Source organism: Procambarus clarkii, chromosome 12 (genome assembly GCF_040958095.1).
Source record: "Procambarus clarkii isolate CNS0578487 chromosome 12, FALCON_Pclarkii_2.0, whole genome shotgun sequence".
Classification (NCBI taxonomy): Eukaryota; Metazoa; Arthropoda; class Malacostraca; order Decapoda; family Cambaridae; genus Procambarus; species Procambarus clarkii.
The window spans coordinates 10,881,633-10,897,935 of record NC_091161.1 but is presented as its reverse complement, the minus strand read 5'-3'; the positions used below and the strand labels follow the sequence as shown (position 1 = coordinate 10,897,935).

At 41.7% G+C, this 16,303-nt stretch overlaps 1 long non-coding RNA gene across 1 annotated transcript; it reads right to left on the bottom strand.

Annotated features, from left to right (window-relative positions):
* Positions 1 to 725: 725 nt before the first annotated feature.
* LOC138364097 (uncharacterized) lies at positions 726 to 13,188 on the bottom strand. The gene is made up of 3 exons (XR_011228288.1): positions 13,074 to 13,188; positions 10,517 to 10,559; positions 726 to 1,348 (listed from the first exon to the last, which is right to left on the bottom strand). It is a non-coding gene; the product is annotated as an uncharacterized lncRNA (long non-coding RNA).
* Between the last annotated feature and the right edge of the window lie 3,115 nt (positions 13,189 to 16,303).

The following is a 16,303-nucleotide window of genomic DNA, read 5'->3' as shown; positions in this document are numbered from 1 at the left end:
TGAAACTTCATCTGGGCCAACTGCTTTATTTATTCTTAGCTTCAAGAGGATTTGTTTCATTTCATCTCTAGACACCTCTATATGCTCTATGTCTGGAATTCTTATTGTGTCTGGTTCTCTGAAGATTTAATTTTGTACAAACACACTTTGGAACTTTTTGTTTAATGTTTCACACATTTCCTTATTTTCCATGAATCTGTTTCCCATGTTCAACCTCTGGATATTATCCTTTACCTGCAATTTGTTGTTTATGAATTTGTAGAATAGGCCTGGTTCTGTTTTACATTTTCCCACTATCCCTTTTTAAAAAATTTCTTTCTGCCTCTCTCCTTACTGCTGTGTGGTTGTTTCTCGCATCTTTGTATCGCTGGTATGTTTGAGAGGTTTGGCCTCTGCCTATACAGTATTGATTCCATTTTTGTGTCTTTTGGTCTCTGGCCCCCTCTTGATTTCTGTTCAACAAATCCTGTTTTCTGGTACCGCATCTCTGTTTAGGTATGAATGTTTGTGCGCTTTCATCGTATATTTTGCAAAATTTGGCATATATCTCACTTACTTTGCTACCTAGCAGCAAGTCTGTCCAATTACACTCATAAAAAAAAAATTGAAGTTTTCCATAGTGTCCTCCCTTGAAATCAAGTTTATCAACTGTTTCAATGTCCTTATTTTCTTCTAGATGGTATCTTAAAGCATATTTAATGTAACATGACATGATCCTAGAGAGAGAGAGAGAGAGAGAGAGAGAGAGAGAGAGAGAGAGAGAGAGAGAGAGAGAGAGAGAGAGAGAGAGAGAGAGAGAGAGAGAGAGAGAGGGAAAGAGATAGAAGGGAGAGAAAGGGGGGGAAAGAGATAGAAGGGAGAGACAGGGAGGGAGGGGGGGGGGAAGAGAGACTAATTATGATTATTCCAAAAACAGTTGCTGTTGACATATAATGCCATTATATTATATAATTTAATATATATATACACTCAGACAACTGGTTAGTCTTTATCATAAACAAAGTCACTTATTTGGTATTAAAAGCACATGGTAGTTCTGGTACGGGCATCGGTATGGCTGTTGACATGGTTTCAGCTAGTACTGTAGTTGCAAGTCCGTCTATGATTGGCGGGGGAAGGGGATCTGGGTACGTATTAGATGTGGTCACATCGCCATTCAAACCATTAACCTTGTGGATATCACACACAATGGTTGTGACTGGTGTAGTATCCTTTGCTGAGCTTGTTCTGGTAGTCCTGAAGGGTGAGTGACTGGAGTGAGGACTAGTGGGGTCCCAAGACTCCAGGATCTGGCCAACTTCCCGGAACCCTCCCAGAATCTTCGCACTCCCGCTACAGCTCTCTAGACCTGAAGTTGGTAAAGAATTATGACAATTATGTAAGCCAATGAGAAAATTAATACCGTCTCAATACAGAGTTTACTTATTTATATTAAGAGGTTTTATTTGTCATAAGCAATGTTAATTCTACAAATTAAAACATTAGTACTTCTATTTTTTTTCTGCTGTTGATATACTAAGTTTACAGAATGATACACGAATGGTTACAAGAACATGACCTCAAATCTGCTGTTAGCCTGACTGCTAACTTCCTTAAAGCACTTTTCTAAACACTATTTTTCAAGCTGTGGCTTCACAAATGGCATTAAGCAGTGCATTTTGATCTAAGAGCCCCATATTAAGTACCTGAGGCTAACTGAATAAATATGAACAATCCATCGTGTAATGTAGACTTAATGTAATCTCGTGTAATGTAATCTTATGTTCATTGTTATTACAGTATCTGCCACAAACTAAGTTTCTAATGTGCTGAGGTATTTATAAAAATCTTTTAAATCTAATTTAAAGAATTAACATCCCAACTTCGATACCCGAGCCATATTTTGGAGCCACATTCTGGCTCTGCACGTATTCGCAGTTTGAAATTCCGACTTTTAATACCAAAAATATGCCAATTACTGAAAGCAGCGGTGGGTCACATTTTGCCCAAACCCCCCTGCAGTTTTAAAAATATCCCAAACATCCCAAATTCGATACCTGAGCCATATTTTGGACCCAAATTCTGGCTCTCTGCACCTATTCGCAGTTTGAAATTCCGGCTTTTTATACCAAAAATATGCCAATTACTGAAAGCAGCGGTGGGTCACATTTTGCCCAAACCCCCCTGCTGTTTTCAAAATATCCCAAACATCCCAAATTCGATACCTGAGCCATATTTTGGACCCAAATTCTGGCTCTCTGCACCTATTCGCAGTTTGAAATTCCGACTTTTTATACCGAAAATATGCCAATTACTGAAAGCACCGGTGGGTCACATTTTGCCCAAACCCCCCCCCCCCTGCAGTTTTCAAAATATCCCAAACATCCCAAATTCGATACCTGAGCCATATTTTGGACCCAAATTCTGGCTCTTTGCACCTATTCGCAGTTTGAAATTACGACTTTTTTTTACCAAAAATATACCAATTACTGAAAGCGGTGGTGTGTCACATTTTGCCCAAACCCCCCTGCAGTTTTCAAAATATCCCAAACATCCCAAATTCGATACCCGAGCCATATTTTGGACCCAAATTCTGGCTCTCTGCACCTATTCGCAGTTTGAAATTACGACTTTTATAAAAAAAATATGCCAATTACTGAAAGCGGCGGTGGGTCACATTTTGCCCAAACCCCCCTGCAGTTTTCAAAATATCCCAAACATCCCAAATTCGATACCCGAGCCATATTTTGGACCCAAATTCTGGCTCTCTGCACCTATTCGCAGTTTGAAATTACGACTTTTATAAAAAAATATGCCAATTACTGAAAGCGGCGGTGTGTCACATTTTGCCCAAACCCCCCTGCAGTTTTCAAAATATCCCAAACATCACAAATTCGATACCTGAGCCATATTTTGGACCCAAAATCTGGCTCTTTGCACCTATTCGCAGTTTGAAATTACGATTTTTTTTTACCAAAAATATACCAATTACTGAAAGCACCGGGGGGTCACATTTTGCCCAAAACACCCCCCCCCCCCCCTGCAGTTTTCAAAATATCCCAAACATCCCAAATTTGATACCTGAGCCATATTTTGGACCCAAATTCTGGCTCTTTGCACCTATTCGCAGTTTGAAATTCCGACTTTTTATACTGAAAATATACCAATTACTGAAAGCACCGGTGGGTAACATTTTGCCCAAACCCCTCTGCAGTTTTCAAAATATCCCAAACATCCCAAATTCGATACCTGAGCCATATTTTGGGCCCAAATTCTGGCTCTTTGCACCTATTCGCAGTTTGAAATTCCGACTTTTTATACTGAAAATATACCAATTACTCAAAGCGGCGGTGGGTCACAGTTTGCCCAAACCCCCCTGCAGTTTTCAAAATATCCCAAATATCCCAAATCCGATACCTGAGCCATATTTTGGGCCCAAATTCTGGCTCTTTGCACCTATTTGCAGTTTGAAATTCCGACTTTTTATACTGAAAATATACCAATTACTCAAAGCGGCGGTGGGTCACAGTTTGCCCAAACCCCCCTGCAGTTTTAGAAATATCCCAAACATCCCAAATTCGATATCTGAGCCATATTTTGGACCCAAATTCTGGCTCTCTGCACCTGTTCGCAGTTTGAAATTCCGGCTTTTTATACCAAAAATATGCCAATTACTGAAAGCGGCGGTGGGTGACATTTTGCCCAAACCCCCCTGCTGTTTTCAAAATATCCCAAACATCCCAAATTCGATACCTGAGCCATATTTTGGACCCAAATTCTGGCTCTCTGCACCTATTCGCAGTTTGAAATTCCGACTTTTTTTACCAAAATTCTCCCAATTACTGAAAGCACCAGTGGGTCACATTTTGCCCAAACCCCCCCCCCCCCCTGCAGTTTTCAAAATATCCCAAACATCCCAAATTCAATACCTGAGCCATATTTTGGACCCAAATTCTGGCTCTTTGCACCTATTCGCAGTTTGAAATTACGACTTTTTTTACCAAAAATATACCAATTACTGAAAGCGGCGGTGTGTCCCATTGTGCCCAAACCCCCCTGCAGTTTTCAAAATATCCCAAACATCCCAAATTCGATACCCGAGCCACATTTTGGACCCAAATTCTGGCTCTCTGCACCTATTCGCAGTTTGAAATTACGACTTTTATACCAAAAATATGCCAATTACTGAAAGCGGCGGTGGGTCACATTTTGCCCAAACCCCCTGCAGTTTTCAAAATATCCCAAACATCCCAAATTCGATACCTGAGCCATATTTTGGAGCCAAATTCTGGCTCTCTGCACGTATTCGCAGTTTGAAATTCCGACTTTTTATACCGAAAATATGCCAATTACTGAAAGCGGCGGTGGGTCACATTTTGCCCAAACCCCCCCTGCAGTTTTCAAAATATCCCAAACATCCCAAATTCGATACCTGAGCCATATTTTGGACCCAAATTCTGGCTCTCTGCACCTATTCGCAGTTTGAAATTCCGACTTTTTATACCAAAAATCTGCCAATTACTGAAAGCACCGGTGGGTAACATTTTGCCCAAACCCCCCTGCAGTTTTCAAAATATCCCAAACATCCCAAATTCGATACCTGAGCCATATTTTGGAGCCAAATTCTGGCTCTCTGCACCTATTAGCAGTTTGAAAATCCGAATTTCTATACCAAAAATTAGCCAATTACTGAAAGCGGCGGTGGGTCACATTTTGCCCAAACCCCCCTTCTGTTTTGAAAATATCCCAAACATCCCAAATTCGATACCCGAGCCATATTTTGGACCCAAAATCTGGCTCTCTGCACCTATTCGCAGTTTGAAAATCCGACTTTCTATACCAAAAATTAGCCAATTACTGAAAGCGGCGGTGGGTCACATTTTGCCCAAACCCCCCTTCTGTTTTCAAAATATCCCAAACATCCCAAATTCGATACCTGAGCCATATTTTGGACCCAAATTCTGGCTCTCTGCACCTATTCGCAGTTTGAAATTCCGGCTTTTTATACCAAAAATATGCCAATTACTGAAAGCGGCGGTGGGTCACATTTTGCCCAAACCCCCCTGCAGTTTTCAAAATATCCCAAACATCCCAAATTCGATACCTGAGCCATATTTTGGACCCAAATTCTGGCTCTCTGCACCGATGTTTGAAATTCCGACTTTTTATACCGAAAATATGCCAATTACTGAAACATTTTGGGTCACATTTTGCCCAAAACCCCCCTCCCCTGCAGTTTTCACAATATCCCAAACAACCCAAATTCGATACCTGAGCCATATTTTGGACCCAAATTCTGGCTCTATGCTCCTATTCGCAGTTTGAAATTCCGACTTTTTATACTGAAAATATACCAATTACTGAAAGCGGCGGTGGGTCACATTTTGCCCAAACCCCCCTGCAGTTTTCAAAATATCCCAAACATCCCAAATCCGATACCTGAGCCAAATTTTGGAGCCAAATTCTGGCTCTCTGCACGTATTCGCAGTTTGAAATTCCGACTTTTTATACCAAAAATATGCCAATTACTGAAAGCGGCGGTGGGTGACATTTTGCCCAAACTCCCCTGCTGTTTTCAAAATATCCCAAACATCCCAAATTCGATACCTGAGCAATATTTTGGACCCAAATTTTGGCTCTCTGCACCTATTCGCAGTTTGAAATTCCGACTTTTTTTTACCAAAAATCTCCCAATTACTGAAAGCACCGGTGGGTCACATTTTGCCCAAACCCCCCCCCCCCCCTGTAGTTTTCAAAATATCCCAAACATCCCAAATTCGATACCTGAGTCATATTTTGGACCCAAATTCTGGCTCTTTGCACCTATTCGCAGTTTGAAATTCCGACTTTTTATACTGAAAATATACCAATTACTGAAAGCGGCGGTGGGTCACATTTTGCCCAAACCCCCCTGCAGTTTTCAAAATATCCCAAACATCCCAAATCCTATACCTGAGCCATATTTTGGAGCCAAATTCTGGCTCTCTGCACGTATTCGCAGTTTGAAATTCCGACTTTTTATACCGAAAATATGCCAATTACTGAAAGCGGCGGTGGGTCACATTTTGCCCAAACCCCCCCTGCAGTTTTCAAAATATCCCAAACATCCCAAATTCGATACCTGAGCCATATTTTGGACCCAAATTCTGGCTCTCTGCACCTATTCGCAGTTTGAAATTCCGACTTTTTATACCAAAAATCTGCCAATTACTGAAAGCACCGGTGGGTAACATTTTGCCCAAACCCCCCTGCAGTTTTCAAAATATCCCAAACATCCCAAATTCGATACCCGAGCCATATTTTGGAGCCAAATTCTGGCTCTCTGCACCTATTAGCAGTTTGAAAATCCGAATTTCTATACCAAAAATTAGCCAATTACTGAAAGCGGCGGTGGGTCACATTTTGCCCAAACCCCCCTTCTGTTTTGAAAATATCCCAAACATCCCAAATTCGATACCCGAGCCATATTTTGGACCCAAAATCTGGCTCTCTGCACCTATTCGCAGTTTGAAAATCCGACTTTCTATACCAAAAATTAGCCAATTACTGAAAGCGGCGGTGGGTCACATTTTGCCCAAACCCCCCTTCTGTTTTCAAAATATCCCAAACATCCCAAATTCGATACCTGAGCCATATTTTGGACCCAAATTCTGGCTCTCTGCACCTATTCGCAGTTTGAAATTCCGGCTTTTTATACCAAAAATATGCCAATTACTGAAAGCGGCGGTGGGTCACATTTTGCCCAAACCCCCCTGCAGTTTTCAAAATATCCCAAACATCCCAAATTCGATACCTGAGCCATATTTTGGACCCAAATTCTGGCTCTCTGCACCGATGTTTGAAATTCCGACTTTTTATACCGAAAATATGCCAATTACTGAAACATTTTGGGTCACATTTTGCCCAAAACCCCCCTCCCCTGCAGTTTTCACAATATCCCAAACAACCCAAATTCGATACCTGAGCCATATTTTGGACCCAAATTCTGGCTCTCTGCACGTATTCGCAGTTTGAAATTCCGACTTTTTATACCAAAAATATGCCAATTACTGAAAGCGGCGGTGGGTGACATTTTGCCCAAACTCCCCTGCTGTTTTCAAAATATCCCAAACATCCCAAATTCGATACCTGAGCCATATTTTGGACCCAAATTTTGGCTCTCTGCACCTATTCGCAGTTTGAAATTCCGACTTTTTTTTACCAAAAATCTCCCAATTACTGAAAGCACCGGTGGGTCACATTTTGCCCAAACCCCCCCCCCCCCCTGTAGTTTTCAAAATATCCCAAACATCCCAGATTCGATACCTGAGCCATATTTTGGACCCAAATTCTGGCTCTTTGCACCTATTCGCAGTTTGAAATTACGACTTTTTTTTACCAAAAATATACCAATTACTGAAAGCGGCGGTGGGTCACATTTTGCCCAAACCCCCTGCAGTTTTCAAAATATCCCAAACATCCCAAATTCGATACCTGAGCCATATTTTGGACCCAAATTCTGGCTCTCTGCACCTATTCGCAGTTTGAAATTCCGACTTTTTATACCGAAAATATGCCAATTACTGAAAGCACTTGTGGGTCACATTTTGCCCAAAACCCCCCCTGCAGTTTTTAAAATATCCCAAACATCCCAAATTCGATACCTGAGCCATATTTTGGACCCAAATTCTGGCTCTCTGCACCTATTCGCAGTTTGAAATTCCGACTTTTTTTTACCAAAAATATGCCAATTACTGAAAGCGGCTGTGTGTCACATTTTGCCCAAACCCCCCTGCAGTTTTCAAAATATCCCAAACATCCCAAATTCGATACCTGAGCCATATTTTGGACCGAAATTCTGGCTCTCTGCACCTATTCGCAGTTTAAAATTCCGACTTTTTATACCAAAAATCTGCCAATTACTGAAAGCACCGGTGGGTAACATTTTGCCCAAACCCCCCTGCAGTTTTCAAAATATCCCAAACATCCCAAATTCGATACCAGAGTCATATTTTGGACCCAAATTCTGGCTCTTTGCACCTATTCGCAGTTTGAAATTCCTACTTTTTATACTGAAAATATACCAATTACTGAAAGCGGCGGTGGGTCACATTTAGCCCAAACCCCCCTGCAGTTTTCAAAATATCCCAAACATCCCAAATCCGATACCTGAGCCATATTTTGGAGCCAAATTCTGGCTCTCTGCACGTATTCGCAGTTTGAAATTCCGACTTTTTATACCGAAAATATGCCAATTACTGAAAGCGGCGGTGGGTCACATTTTGCCCAAACCCCCCTGCAGTTTTCAAAATATCCCAAACATCCCAAATTCGATACCCGAGCCATATTTTGGACCCAAATTCTGGCTCTCTGCACCTATTCGCAGTTTGAAATTACGACTTTTTATACCGAAAATATGCCAATTACTGAAAACGGCTGTGGGTCACATTTTGCCCAAACCCCCCTGCAGTTTTCAAAATATCCCAAACATCACAAATTCGATACCTGAGCCATATTTTGGACCCAAATTCTGGCTCTTTGCACCTATTCGCAGTTTGAAAATACGACTTCTTTTACCAAAAATATACCAATTACTGAAAGCGGCGGTGTGTCACATTTTGCCCAAACCCCCCTGAAGTTTTCAAAATATCCCAAACATCCCAAATTCGATACCTGAGCCATATTTTGGACCCAAATTCTGGCTCTCTGCACCTATTCGCAATTTGAAATTCCGGCTTTTTATACCAAAAATTATCCAATTACTGAAAGCGGCTGTGGGTCACATTTTGCCCAAACCCCCCTGCAGTTTTCAAAATATCCCAAACATCCCAAATTCGATACCTGAGCCATATTTTGGACCCAAATTCTGGCTCTCTGCACCTATTCGCAATTTGAAATTCCGGCTTTTTATACCAAAAATATGCCAATTACTGAAAGCGGCGGTGGGTCACATTTTGCCCAAACCCCCTGCTGTTTTCAAAATATCCCAAACATCCCAAATTCGATATCTGAGCCATATTTTGGACCCAAATTCTGGCTCTCTGCACCTATTCGCAGTTTGAAATTCCGACTTTTTATACCGAAAATATGCCAATTACTGAAAGCACCGGTGGGTCACATTTTGCCCAAACCCTCCTGCAGTTTTCAAAATATCCCAAACATCCCAAATTCGATACCTGAGCCATATTTTGGACCCAAATTCTGGCTCTCTGCACCTATTCGCAGTTTGAAAATCCGAATTTCTATACCAAAAATTAGCCAATTACTGAAAGCGGCGGTGGGTCACATTTTGCCCAAACCCCCCTGCAGTTTTCAAAATATCCCAAACATCCCAAATTCGATACCTGAGCCATATTTTGGACCCAAATTCTCGCTCTCTGCACCTATTTGCAGTTTGAAATAACGACTTTTTATACCGAAAATATGCCAATTACTGAAAGCACCGGGGGGTCACATTTTGCCCAAAACCCCCCTGCAGTTTTTAAAATATCCCAAACATCCCAAATTCGATACCTGAGCCATATTTTGGACCCAAATTCTGGCTCTCTGCACCTATTCGCAGTTTGAAATTCCTACTTTTTATACTGAAAATATACCAATTACTGAAAGCGGCGGTGGGTCACATTTAGCCCAAACCCCCCTGCAGTTTTCAAAATATCCCAAACAACCCAAATCCGATACCTGAGCCATATTTTGGAGCCAAATTCTGCCTCTCTGCACGTATTCGCAGTTTGAAATTCCGACTTTTTATACCGAAAATATGCCAATTACTGAAAGCGGCGGTGGGTCACATTTTGCCCAAACCCCCTGCAGTTTTCAAAATATCCCAAACATCCCAAATTCGATACCTGAGCAATATTTTGGACCCAAATTCTGGCTCTCTGTACCTATTCGCTGTTTGAAATTCCGACTTTTTATACCGAAAATATGCCAATTACTGAAAGCGGCGGTGGGTCACATTTTGCCCAAACCCCCTGCAGTTTTCAAAATATCCCAAACATCCCAAATTCGATACCTGAGCCATATTTTGGACCCAAATTCTGGCTCTTTGCACCTATTCGCAGTTTGAAATTCCGACTTTTTATACTGAAAATATACCAATTACTGAAAGCGGCGGTGGGTCACATTTTGCCCAAACCCCCCTGCAGTTTTCAAAATATCCCAAACATCCCAAATCCGATACCTGAGCCAAATTCTGGCTCTCTGCACGGGGCCTAAAAACAATACGTTAATAAACCCAGCCGGAATATTGCTAACTCTTCTATAAATAAATCTATGGGAAAGAAAAGCTCTCAGCCTGCTAACAAGAGTGTACAAATCCACAAGGGCCGGGACGAGGATTCGAACCTGCATCCGAGAGCATCCCAGACGCTGCCGTAATCGACTGAGCTACGACATGGTCAAAAGGAGTTGAAACCGAAGTTCTACTGAACTTACTGGCTCCTGCAGCCTCTCCGAGGCACAAACCAGTGTAAGTGTAAAAAGAGTGTGAAGTTGACTACGTCCATCTAGTTCCACCCGCTCCTCCCCAGAACTAGTTGTTAAATAAGCACTTTACCTTGACTCCTCTGATCCAACACTTGTCCACACGGGCCACACTCCTGAAAAAATATTTTTTACATATACTAAGGGTAAGTATAAGTAATTATCAAAAGAAGGCACCAAACCGGGAAGGCTATGTAGCACCAGGGTAAGTATAAACAGTTTATTTCAAATACAATCGAGTAGGAAAATATAATTATGAATTTCAAGAACACTGGAACCAATCACTGGAATAGGTGTAATTGCAATGGAGATTAATTACAGATTGTAACAACAATAGCGAGTAGGCAAGACTGTAATAGCCTAACGGAATACATTTTTGTCTCCGACTCATGAGGCTATGGTTAAACATCAATGTTCTTTTAAAGTTACATAGAAACACATTACCTTATTAGGGTCTTCCACTAAAACAAACCTTTAGCTAACCTTAGATAAAAGTGCTGTGTATTATTAATTTATTTAGTTGTCTATTGGCCTAAATTATATAAATAACCTCTCAAGTACAGTATATTGGTCTCTGAGCACTAAACTAACGTTAGAAGCCTAGTGATTACATTGTCAAAAATGACCATTTACAGGTGAATTCATTTTACATCGCAGAGTAAACAAGATGCAAACAATTAACATCTTCCATCTATTAGATAAACAATTATCTAGTCGTCCCTTCACTTTCTAGTGTGTGGTTTGGTCAACATATTTCAGCCCCCGTTATTGTGACTCCTCGTCTGCAATTATCTTCCTCATTTATCTGCACAATTGCTATCCTGATATGATCACTCCATCGCCCTAGTCGTTAACACTAAACAATCTAGGGCGACTTGTTGCTAAACATTATATGTCACCTTTACCTTAGCTACAAGACACCGTGTACATATTATCAAACTACCTTTAATGTCATAATGCAGCAGTTTGCGCGCTCAAAATACAGATAGACAAACTCCTCAGGAACCGTAGGGGAACCTTTGACAAGCCGCCGGCTTCCTGTTGCCGTAGAGGACACTATGGAGAAATGGTGGCCCTCTGGTAAATTTAAGTCAATATTACCTAGGAGTTATGATGTACCAGCCATTAAAGATCTGGGACTCATAGTTAATATGAAAACAATCCTTAAAAATAGTTAAACGAATCTTTGACTTAAACGAACAACATTGAATATTGAACTGTACGAGTCTCTGTTGTGGTCCCATCTGGCCTACTGTGTCCTAATATGGAAACCTCACTTCAAAAACACATCAATGATTTTCCGCTTTGGAGAAAGTTCAAGAAAGCAACAACAATCATGCCAGAACTTGTTCAACTGTCACTACCTCGAATCTTTGAAGGACTAACACTATAAATGTTTAAATTGTTTTAGATTTTGATAGATTAGCCTATAAATTTTCCTAGAAATTACCTCCTTAATATTATCTGTTAGATTAAGGCCCTGCCCGAAGCGCTATGCGTACTAGTGGCTTTACAAGAATGTAAACACATCATGCCATGTACTCTCAGAAACCCAATGTAACTTCTTGTAGATATATAAATAAATAAATAACAGCCGAGGCCTTTGTAATACTATTTTAATGCATTGCTTTATACTTTGTAAAGTCTTTTAGAGAAGTGCTTTGTATTTATAACCTCCAACTTGGTCAGTATTACAAATTAAACAAAAAATTTAAATTATATTACTGACCTAATTGTAGGTTATTAATACAGACCACTTCTCTAAAAGGCCATATTTGACACAGACAGGCTGAACAACAGCTTCAAGCTCAACAAGCCACAATGTAACACAGAAAATAGATGTGTTGTTTCCCCCATAGGATTATTAACCCATGAACCCGCTTAACCACTCAAGTCGTAAATGCCGAGTCATTCCTCTTGTTCACAATATACACAAGACAAATCCTCAATAAAATAAGGGGGGGGGGAGTAGGAAGGCTGACCTATGACAAGGCGCCGCCGTCCTGTCCCCGTCGAGGCCACTGTAGATGGTGGCCCTTAGGTCAATTCATCATAGGAGCCCTTCTCCTTCCATCATTCTGAATCATGCTCATCGTACTAACCTGCACCCCCCCCCCCCCCCCCACCACCATCTTCACACAATCTGTGGCCAACATTTCTCGTTTCATTCAGATTTTCATCAAAATATGTCGAAGATTTCTCTTTGGGTTGTTTTAAGGGGCCTGACAGCCGAGTGGACAGCGCTTCGGATTCGTAATCCTGAGGTTCCGGGTTCGATCCCCGGTGGAGGCTGAAACAAATGGGCACTTTCTTTCACCCTGATGACCCTGTTCAGCTATCAGTAAATAAGTACCTGGGAGTAAGACAGCTGCTACGGGCTGCTTCCTGGGGATGTGTAAGAAAAAGAAGGCCTGGTCGAGGACCGGGCCGCGGGGACGCTAAGCCCCGAAATCATCTCAAGATAACCTTAAGATCGATGGCTAACTACTGGCATGGCTATTAAGGCCACCACAAGCGCCCTAATGACTTAACTAGCGGGTACACCTATGGCTGCCACCTGACAATCACCTCTATATTTTGTCTAAATATATAATACAAAATAATAACGAATAACAACATGAAGTACACACCCCGAACAATCCTTTCTATATTATGATTGATAAATGATATCTGCAACACAAGATTTATTTTGCTCACTGGTAATCAACATGACCCTTGCCAGGCGGCGGCTGGTCGACAACTGAGCCACACGTTAAGAAGCGGGACTCCCAGACGCGCCACTCACCCTTACTTCACCATAATATCTAAACTGTCAACCTCTAATACAGTTAAGCATCTGACCACCAGAGGCGCTAATGCTCCCCTATTATTACACCAACCATATAATGATTGCTCTCATTATTCATTGTTGCAACGTTTAAATACATTCATGTTCTGTAGTGACAATGTCAGACCTCGAAGGAAGAATTGAAACACCCTTCTGAAGATGTATTATTAAATACGAAAGTAAGTAAGTAATTATCAAAAGAAGGCACCAAACCGGGAAGGCTATGTAGCACCATCAAATGTGCAGAATAATCAGAGGGCGCTAAATATCACCAAGAATGCCAATACGGGAACAAAAACGCATAAGGCGAACGATATCAAAAGTATCCGAGTCACCAAGAATTCCATTGAGGGACAGGTGACCGCGAGGGGCGGTCGGAAAGCAAGACACACGCTCGTCCTGGAAGTCAGGACATTCAAGAAGGACATGCACGACCGTAAGAGGGACAATGCAACTAGGACAATAAGGAGCAGGGCGGCGCTCCATCAAGTGACCATGGGTTAAGCGAGTATGGCCAATACGCAACCTCGCCAGAGCTGTTTCCCACCGCCGGTTACGGTGGTAGGAGGACGGCCACGAGGAAACACAACATTTAAGAGTACGTAGCTTGTTACCAGTAACAGACAACCAAGAAGCCTGCCAACGGGTAAGGACTGAGGAATGGATAACCGGGTAAAAGTCGGAATACGGAATGCCTTTACGAGAGATGGGACAAGAGCGGACAGCTTCCTTGGCGGCAGCATCCGCACGCTCATTTAAAGACACACCAATATGGCTGGGAACCCAACAAAACTCAACCGACTTAAATTTACTGTAAACGAGAAACAGCCAATGCTGGATCTCGACAACTACTGGATGAACCGGATTAAAGGACCTGAGAGCCATGAGGGCACTACGAGAGTCAACAACAACTACAAAGGAAGACTGACAACGAGAAAGCAGGAGACGAATAGCATAGAGAATAGCAGAAAGTTCTGCTGTAAAGATGCTAGTCTCCGGAGGCAAGCGACACATATAAGTGCGATCAGGAAAAACAACAGAGTAGCCAACACCGTCCGCTGACTTAGACCCATCGGTGAAGACAGAAACGGAGCGGGAGTGAGAAGAAAAGTGCTCGAGGAAAAGGCGTTTGAGAACCGTAGGAGGGGTAAAAGCTTTAGTGATACGGGTCAAGGATGTACAAAACCGCGGAAGAGGGACCCTCCACGGGGGCAAAGAAGGAACAACACGAGGAAAAACATCAGAAATACGAACGGAAAGAGAATCCTGTAGGCGAGATAACCGGACAGAAAGAGGGAGGTGGTGAAGAGGAACAGGAACCGCAGGAGGGGTAAAAGTTAAAGCACGACAGAGGCGAGAGGAAGGATGTTGCAAGGACCGCGCAAGATAGCGAAGACAGTAGCGATCACGGCGGTCCTGGAAAGACAGGAAGCCAGTGTCAACATACAAGCTAAGGATGGGAGTCGAACGAAAGGCACCAGAACTGAGGCGCAACCCAGTATGGTGCAAAGCATCAAGATGGCGAAGAGTAGAAGGAGAAGCAGACGAGTAAGCAGGGCAACCATAATCGAGCTTAGACAGGACGAGAGAGGAATGTAAAGCAAGGAGAGTGCGCCTATCTGCCCCCCAAGAAGTATGGGACAAGACCCGAAGGAGGGTAAGGGCCTTAGAGCACTCAACATGGAGGTAAGAGATATGGGGAGACCAAGACAAACGAGTGCCAAGGAGTAACCCCAAAAGCTTCGCGGAATCTTTGTATTCAAGGGGATGACCATAAAGTGACAAAGAGGGACGAAGAACAACCCGTTTCCGCGTAAAAATCATGGCACAAGTCTTAGAAGTAGAGAACTTGAAGCCATGATCTGTGGCCCAAGACGACACGGCATCAATTGCAAGTTGAAGCCGGCGTCGAAGGAGAGGCGAATCACCACCCTGACAGCAAAGGGTAAGATCATCGACATAGAGAACGGAGAAGACACCAGAAGGAAGAGAGGAAAGAAGACCATTGAGGGCAACCAGAAAAAGAGTAGTGCTCAGAACACTACTCTGTCTCAACTGGAGAAGTTACCTTAAAAAACACAAAAATTACAAGTTTATCTAATTGATTTTAGCTTTTGCTTCGCAATTTTACATGCATTTACAACGAAATCAGATGTTAAACGACATGATGTTGCCTTACGGTGGTAAGTGTTGCAATCGAGTGATCATTGTTTTTTTTATGATGTGTGCGTGAAATTGAAATTGAAATAAGTTTATTGAGGTAAAATACACACAAAGGGATGAGGTAGCTCAAGCTATTCTCACCCCATTCAGTACAACGTGTTAATACATACATAGACACACATCACAAATAAACATATTACCAAACATTCTGAGAGATAAACATATACATTTCCTCCTTCACAAGTAGTATGTTATCAGACGTATGTGTGCGTGGGAGAACTAATTATCACAATTTTCCATTTAGCTTCGAAATGGTGGTTATCTTATGAGACATATAGATGGGATGTTTATATAATTGACTTAAGCACTGGTTGCATCCATTGATGCATATTAACGACGAAATTCCCTATGGAAGTAGTTTACCCATTTAATTTAGTTTCCCCTTCCCGTAAGTGTGCGGCATGACGCCATGAATACCTTAGGCATTCTTACAAAGTATAGAGTACCTTATGTAATTATAATGTTGATTTTATTTACAAGTGTGCAGTTTCCTATCACCTGTAATTAGCACAGTATTTTCTAATTGGTGTTTTTAATTATGGCATTGATTAATATGTAAAAACTAAGAAATTTAATATTAGAGGCACAATAGGTGATCTTTTTTGACATAAGTCCTCAGCCATTTCCAATAACTTTGATCTCTCTTTATCGTAAGTCTGATAATTATAAAAACAAAAGTTTTTATAGATGTAAGCCTCTATAAAACAAAAGTTTTTATAGAGGAAAATTCAAAGTTTAAATGTTGGTAAACACCTAATATAGCTTATATACATTGCCTAGCTACCGACTTTTCATTGTTTACAGTCGATT